Consider the following 6,038-nt stretch of genomic DNA (forward strand, 5'->3'; position numbering starts at 1 on the left):
ATTTTTTATTGATTATAGAGAGAGGAAGGGGGAGAGAGACAGAAACATTAATTTGTTATTCTACTTATTCATATATTCATTGGTTGTTTCTTATATGTGCCCTAACCAGTGTTTGAACCCCCAACCTTGGTGTAACAGGATGATACTCTAACCAACTGAGCTACCAAACCAGGGCCTAGAATAACCCTTTTAAAGATTAGTGAACTATACACACAGACTACAAAATTAGGAAAATAATACATAAACAAATGAGAAGTTAAACAAAAAAAATAGAAACAATTTTAAAAACAAATCATAGAGCTAAAAATATAGTAACTTAACTGAGTAATTCAACACACAGCTTCAAAAGGAGACTGAATATGCCAAAGAAAGAATCAGTGGCCTAGAAGACAGGATATTTGAAATCACCCAGTCAGAAGGAAAAAGTGAATAAAGCCTATAGGACATATGGGACACAATCATAAGAAACAATGTCTTCACTATGGTAATTCCAGAAGGAGGCAAGAATGACAAAGGGCCAGAAAGTATATTTCAAGCATTATGGCTGTAAAAGGCTCAAACTAGGGGAGAAAAATAGATAGCTATCCAGATCCATGAGTTCTAAAAAATCCCAAATACTTTTAATCTGAATAGGGTTCAACCCTATTCACTGAGATGTGTTATAATTAAATTGTCAAATGTCAAAGATGAAAGAATTTTGAAAGCACAAAGAAAAGAGAAAAGTTATATACAAGAGAATCTCCATAAGACTGTGAGCAGATTTATGTGTTTCAAGCCAGGCATGAATGGGATGGTGTATTCAGAATGTTGAAAGAAAAAATAACCTAGCTGAGAAATCTATACACAGCAGAGCTGTCCTTCAGAAATGAAGGAAGGATAAAAACTTTCCTGAACAAATAGAAGCTGAGAGAGTTCATCAACACTAGATCTGTCTTATAAGAAATGCTAAAAAGAGTTCTTTGAGTGGAAGTAAAAGGATGCTAATATCATTTTAAAAATAAGAAAGTAGCGTAAAATTTAGTGGTAATTGTAAATACAGGGTCTGACACAAATAATGCCCCTTTTTTATTACAAAATCATAAGCATGTCATTCTTGAATATAACAATATCACACTCAAGCACACCATAGGACATTTTAGGTTAAATGTTCAAATTAAAACTGCAAATTATTACACCCATAGTATTACTCTACCAACCACACTCAAGCAGGTGTCACTTCTGCCAGACCCTGTATATAGTCAGGGTTAGATCCTATAATATGGTAATGGTGGTGTGTAATTCAGTTACAACTCTAGTGTAAACTTTAATAAACAAATATAGTAATAATAACCACAATTACAATAATCTGTTACTAGTTACCCAATGTAAGAATATATAAACTGTAATATCAATAACCTAAAATGTGAGGGGGAGAAGTAAAAGTATAAAATTTAGAAATCCTGTTGAAGGTAAGTTGTTACTAGGTTAAAATAGGGTATTATAATTTTTAAAAATATTTTATTTATTTTTAGAGAAAGGGAAAGGGAGGGAGAAAGAGAGGGAAAGAAACATGGATGTGTGAGAGAAACATCTATTGGTTGCCTTTTACATGCCCCCAAATGGGGATCTGGCCTGCAATCCAGGCATGTGCCCTGACTGGGAATCAAACCAGCAACCTCTCTTTTTGCAAGCTGGTGGTCAATTCCCTGAGCCACACCAGCTAGGGAAGGGTATTTCTACTTTAACTTATGTTACATAAGCCTCATGGTAACCACAAGGGAGAAAACCTATAGTAATTACACAAAAGAACATAATTTTAAAAAGTCAAATCACACTGCTACCAAAAGACATAAAAACACACAAAAAAGACAGCAGGTTAAGAACAAAGGGACAATGGATCTACACAACAGTCAGAAAACAATTAAGAAAATGCCAGTAGTGTGCCCTTGTCTATCAATAATTACTTTAAACATACATAAATTAAATTCTACAATCAAAATACATAAGATGGCTGAGTGGATTAAAAAACAAGGTTCAATAATAGGCTGCTTAAAAGAGACTCACTTTAGCTTAAAGACATATATAGACTGAGAGTAACGGGATGGAAAAAGATATTTCAAGCAAATGGTATACAAGAAAAAAGACAGAAGTAGCTATATATATTTGAGCAAATAGACTTTAAACTAAAAATGGTAAAAAGAGACAAAAAGGTCATTCTATAATGGTAAAGATGTCAATCCATCAAAAAGATATAACAACTGTAAATACTTAGGCACCCAACACTGGAGCAACCAACTATTTAAAGCAAAAACTAATAGACCTAAAAGGAGAAATAAACAGCAATATAATAATAGCTGGGAACTTTAATACCCAACTCTCAACAATGATATATCATCCAGACATAATTAATAAGGAAACAACAGGTTTGAACAGCCCTATAAACCAAATGAAGCTAACACATATAGAGAACATTCTATGCAACAACAGCAGAGTGAACATTCTTCTCAAGTATGCATAAAATATTTTGTAGTATACACCATATGGTTGGTCACAAAACCTTAGCAAAAGAAGTCTTCACAAATTTAAGAAGACTGAGATTATACCAAGTATTTTCTCTGACCACAATGGTATATAACTACAAATTAGTAACAGGAGGCAAACTGGAAAATTTGAATGCATGGAAATAAACACTCTCCTCAACAACCAATGGATTGAAGAAGAAATTAAAGGGGAGATAAGTATTTTGAAACAAAAGAGAGTGGAAACACAACATACCAAAATTTAAGGAATACCAAAACTTAAGGAATGCAGGAAAACAGTTCTAAGAGGGAAGTTCATAGAAAAAAAAAAAAAAAAAAAAAAAAAAAACCAACAAAAACAAAACAAACAAACAAAAAAAACCACAATTACCTTAAGAAACCAGAAAGATCTCAAATAAATAACCCACTCTACATTAAAGAACTAGAAAAAGAAGAAAAACAGAGCCTAAAGTTAAGAAGAGGAAGGAAATAAAAAAGATTATAGCAGAAGTAAATGAAATTAAGTGACAAGAAAACAATACAAAAAATTAACTAAACTAAGAGTTGTTTCTTTGAAAAGACAAAAATAATGGACAAACCTTTAGCTAGACTGACCAAAGAAAAAAGAGAGAGGACCTAAATCAACAATATTATAAATAAAATCAGAGACATTGCAACTGACACCTCAAAAATATAAAGGATGATTAAGAGGCTACTATCAATAACTTTATGCCAACAAGCTGGATGACGTAAAAGAAATGGAAACATTCTTGAAAGCATACAGCCTACCATGACTGAATCAGGAAGAAAAGCAAATCTGAACAGACCAATTACTAGTAAGGATATTGAATCAGTAATCAAAAATCTCTCAAAGAAGAAAAGCCCAGAACCATATGGCTTCACAGTTGAATTTTATCAAATATTTAAGGAAAAATTATCACCAATATTTCCCAAACTTTCCCAAAAAATTGAAGAGCAGCAAATACTCCCAAACTCCTTTTAACAAGGCCATCATTACCCTGATACTAAATCAGCAGGCCACTAGCAGAAAAGAAAATTACAGGCCAATATCAATAAAAAATTGTGAAATTCTCAATAAAATACTGGCAAATAGTATTCAGCAGCAAATCAAAAAGGTCATTCACCATGACCAAGTGGGATTAATTCATTTCTGGGATATAAAAATGGTTCAACATATACAAACCACTCAATATGACACATCATATTAAAAGAATGGAAGAAAATCATGTCAATAGACACAGAAATGCATTTGACAAAGTCACAACGTTCATGATAAAAATTCTTGAAAAACTAGGTATAGAAAAAATGTACTTCAATATAATAAAGGCCATATATGAGAAGCCCACAGCTAACATCATACCCAATGGTGAAAGGTCGAAGTCTTTCCTCTAAGATCAGGAACAAGACCAGGGTGCCCACTCTCACCACTTCTATTCAACATAGTACTGGAAGTCCTAGTAGTGTAATCAGACAAAAATTATAATAAAAGTCATCAGAATTGGAAAAGAAGAAATAAAATTGCTCCTGTTTGTAGATGACATGATTTTGTATCTGGAAAAATCCTAAGGACTCCACCAAAAAACAGTTCTATCTAATAAAAAATTTTAGTAAAGTTGGAGGATGCAAAATTAATATATAAAAGTACAGTAGTATTTCTGTACACTAACAATGAATTACCTGAAAATGAAATAAATAAAATGATTCCATTTACAATCACATCAAAAAGAATAAAATAGGAATAAATTTAATCCAGCAAGGAAAATATTTTGAAACTGAAAAGTATAAGGTATTGATCAAAGAAATTGAAGAAGCAAATAAATGGAAAGGTTTCCTGTTTTTATGGGTTGGAAAACCGCTAAAATGTTCATACTACCCAAAGCCATCTACAAATTCAGTGCAATCTCTAACAAGATTCCAGTGGCAGTATTTTTACAGAACTGGAAAAAAAATCCTAAAATATGGATGGAAACACAAAAGACCCCAAATAGCCAAAACAATCCTGAGAAAGAACAAAACAGGAGACATCTTACTTTCTGATTTCAAGCTATAGTAATCAAAACAGTATGGTACTACCATAGAAACAGACATATAGATCAATGGAACAGAATCAAGAGCCCATAAATAAACTCAAACATATATGGTTAACTAATATTTGACAAGGAGTCAGGAATACTTAATGAAAAAAAGAGTCTCTTCAGTACTTGGTGCTGGAAAAATTAGATAGTCACATGCAAAAGAATGAAATTAGAACCCTATTTTATATCATTCATAAAAATTAATTAGAAATGGATTAAAGACTGAAAAGCTTATAAACCATGAACCTACTACAATAACAACCTAAAAAATTACCCTGGCTGGTATAGCTCAGTGATTGAGTGTGTGCCTGTGAACCAAAGTGTCGCTAGTTTGATTCCCAGTCAGGGCACATGCCTGGGTTGCAGGCCATGTCCCCAGTAGGGGGAGCACTAGAGGCAACCACACATTGATGTTTCTCTCCCTCTGTTTCTCCCTCCCTTTCCCTGTCTAAAAATAAATAAATAAAACAGTTTTTTAAATAAAAAATAAAGCCATTTTTTCATAGGAAAAAACTTCTTAATAAGGGCCTTGGCAATGATTTTTTTCACTGTGACACCTGAAGCACAAGTGACCAAAAAAATAAAATAAAATAAACAACTGGGATTATATCAAACTAAAAAGCTTCTTAATATCCATAGAAACAATGAAAACAAACAGCCTATGGAATGGGGAAAAATATTTGCAAATAACATGTCCTGATAAGGGGTTAACATTTAAAACATATAATGAACTCATGCAACACAATCGCAAAAAACAAATGATCGAGATTATATGAGGTTTGTCCAGAAAAAGTCAGGTCATTGTTAATATGGTGAGAATGGTTTGTGCAACATGGATGTAACCTGGCAGCCAAGGAGAGTGGAGTAGAATGAACATGTATGAACAATGATGACTTCACTATACTAGTGAGTGGGAGTAGTAGACACCTTTGAGTGAGCATGTGTACTGTGTGGCCCTCGCATTCAAAATGACTGAGTAGAGCAATGAATCTGTATCAAATTTTGCATTCAGTTTGAACATTCCTCCACAGAAATTATTGGGATGATGGAAAAGGCTGCAGCTATGGGCAACTGGTGATTGGCAGCTTGATCACAGCAGTACATCCACTCATGCTCATGCATCACGTCTCGAGTTTTTTTGTGAAACATCAAATCACTCAGGTCACTCAGCCCTCCTACAGCCCAGATTTGGCACCCTGTGACTTCTGGCTTTTCCCAAAATGAAAATCACCTTTGAAAGGGAAGAGATTTCAGACCATCACTGAGATTCAGGAAAATATAATGGGGCAGCTGATGGCGATTGAGAGAACTATGTGAGGTCTTGAGGTGCCTACTTTGAAGGGGAATGAGGCATCATTGTCCTGTGTACAGTGTTTCTTGCATCTTATATCTTCTTCAATAAGTGTCTCTATTTTTCATATTATGTGGCTTCATATCTTCTGGA

Source organism: Phyllostomus discolor, chromosome X (genome assembly GCF_004126475.2).
Source record: "Phyllostomus discolor isolate MPI-MPIP mPhyDis1 chromosome X, mPhyDis1.pri.v3, whole genome shotgun sequence".
Classification (NCBI taxonomy): Eukaryota; Metazoa; Chordata; class Mammalia; order Chiroptera; family Phyllostomidae; genus Phyllostomus; species Phyllostomus discolor.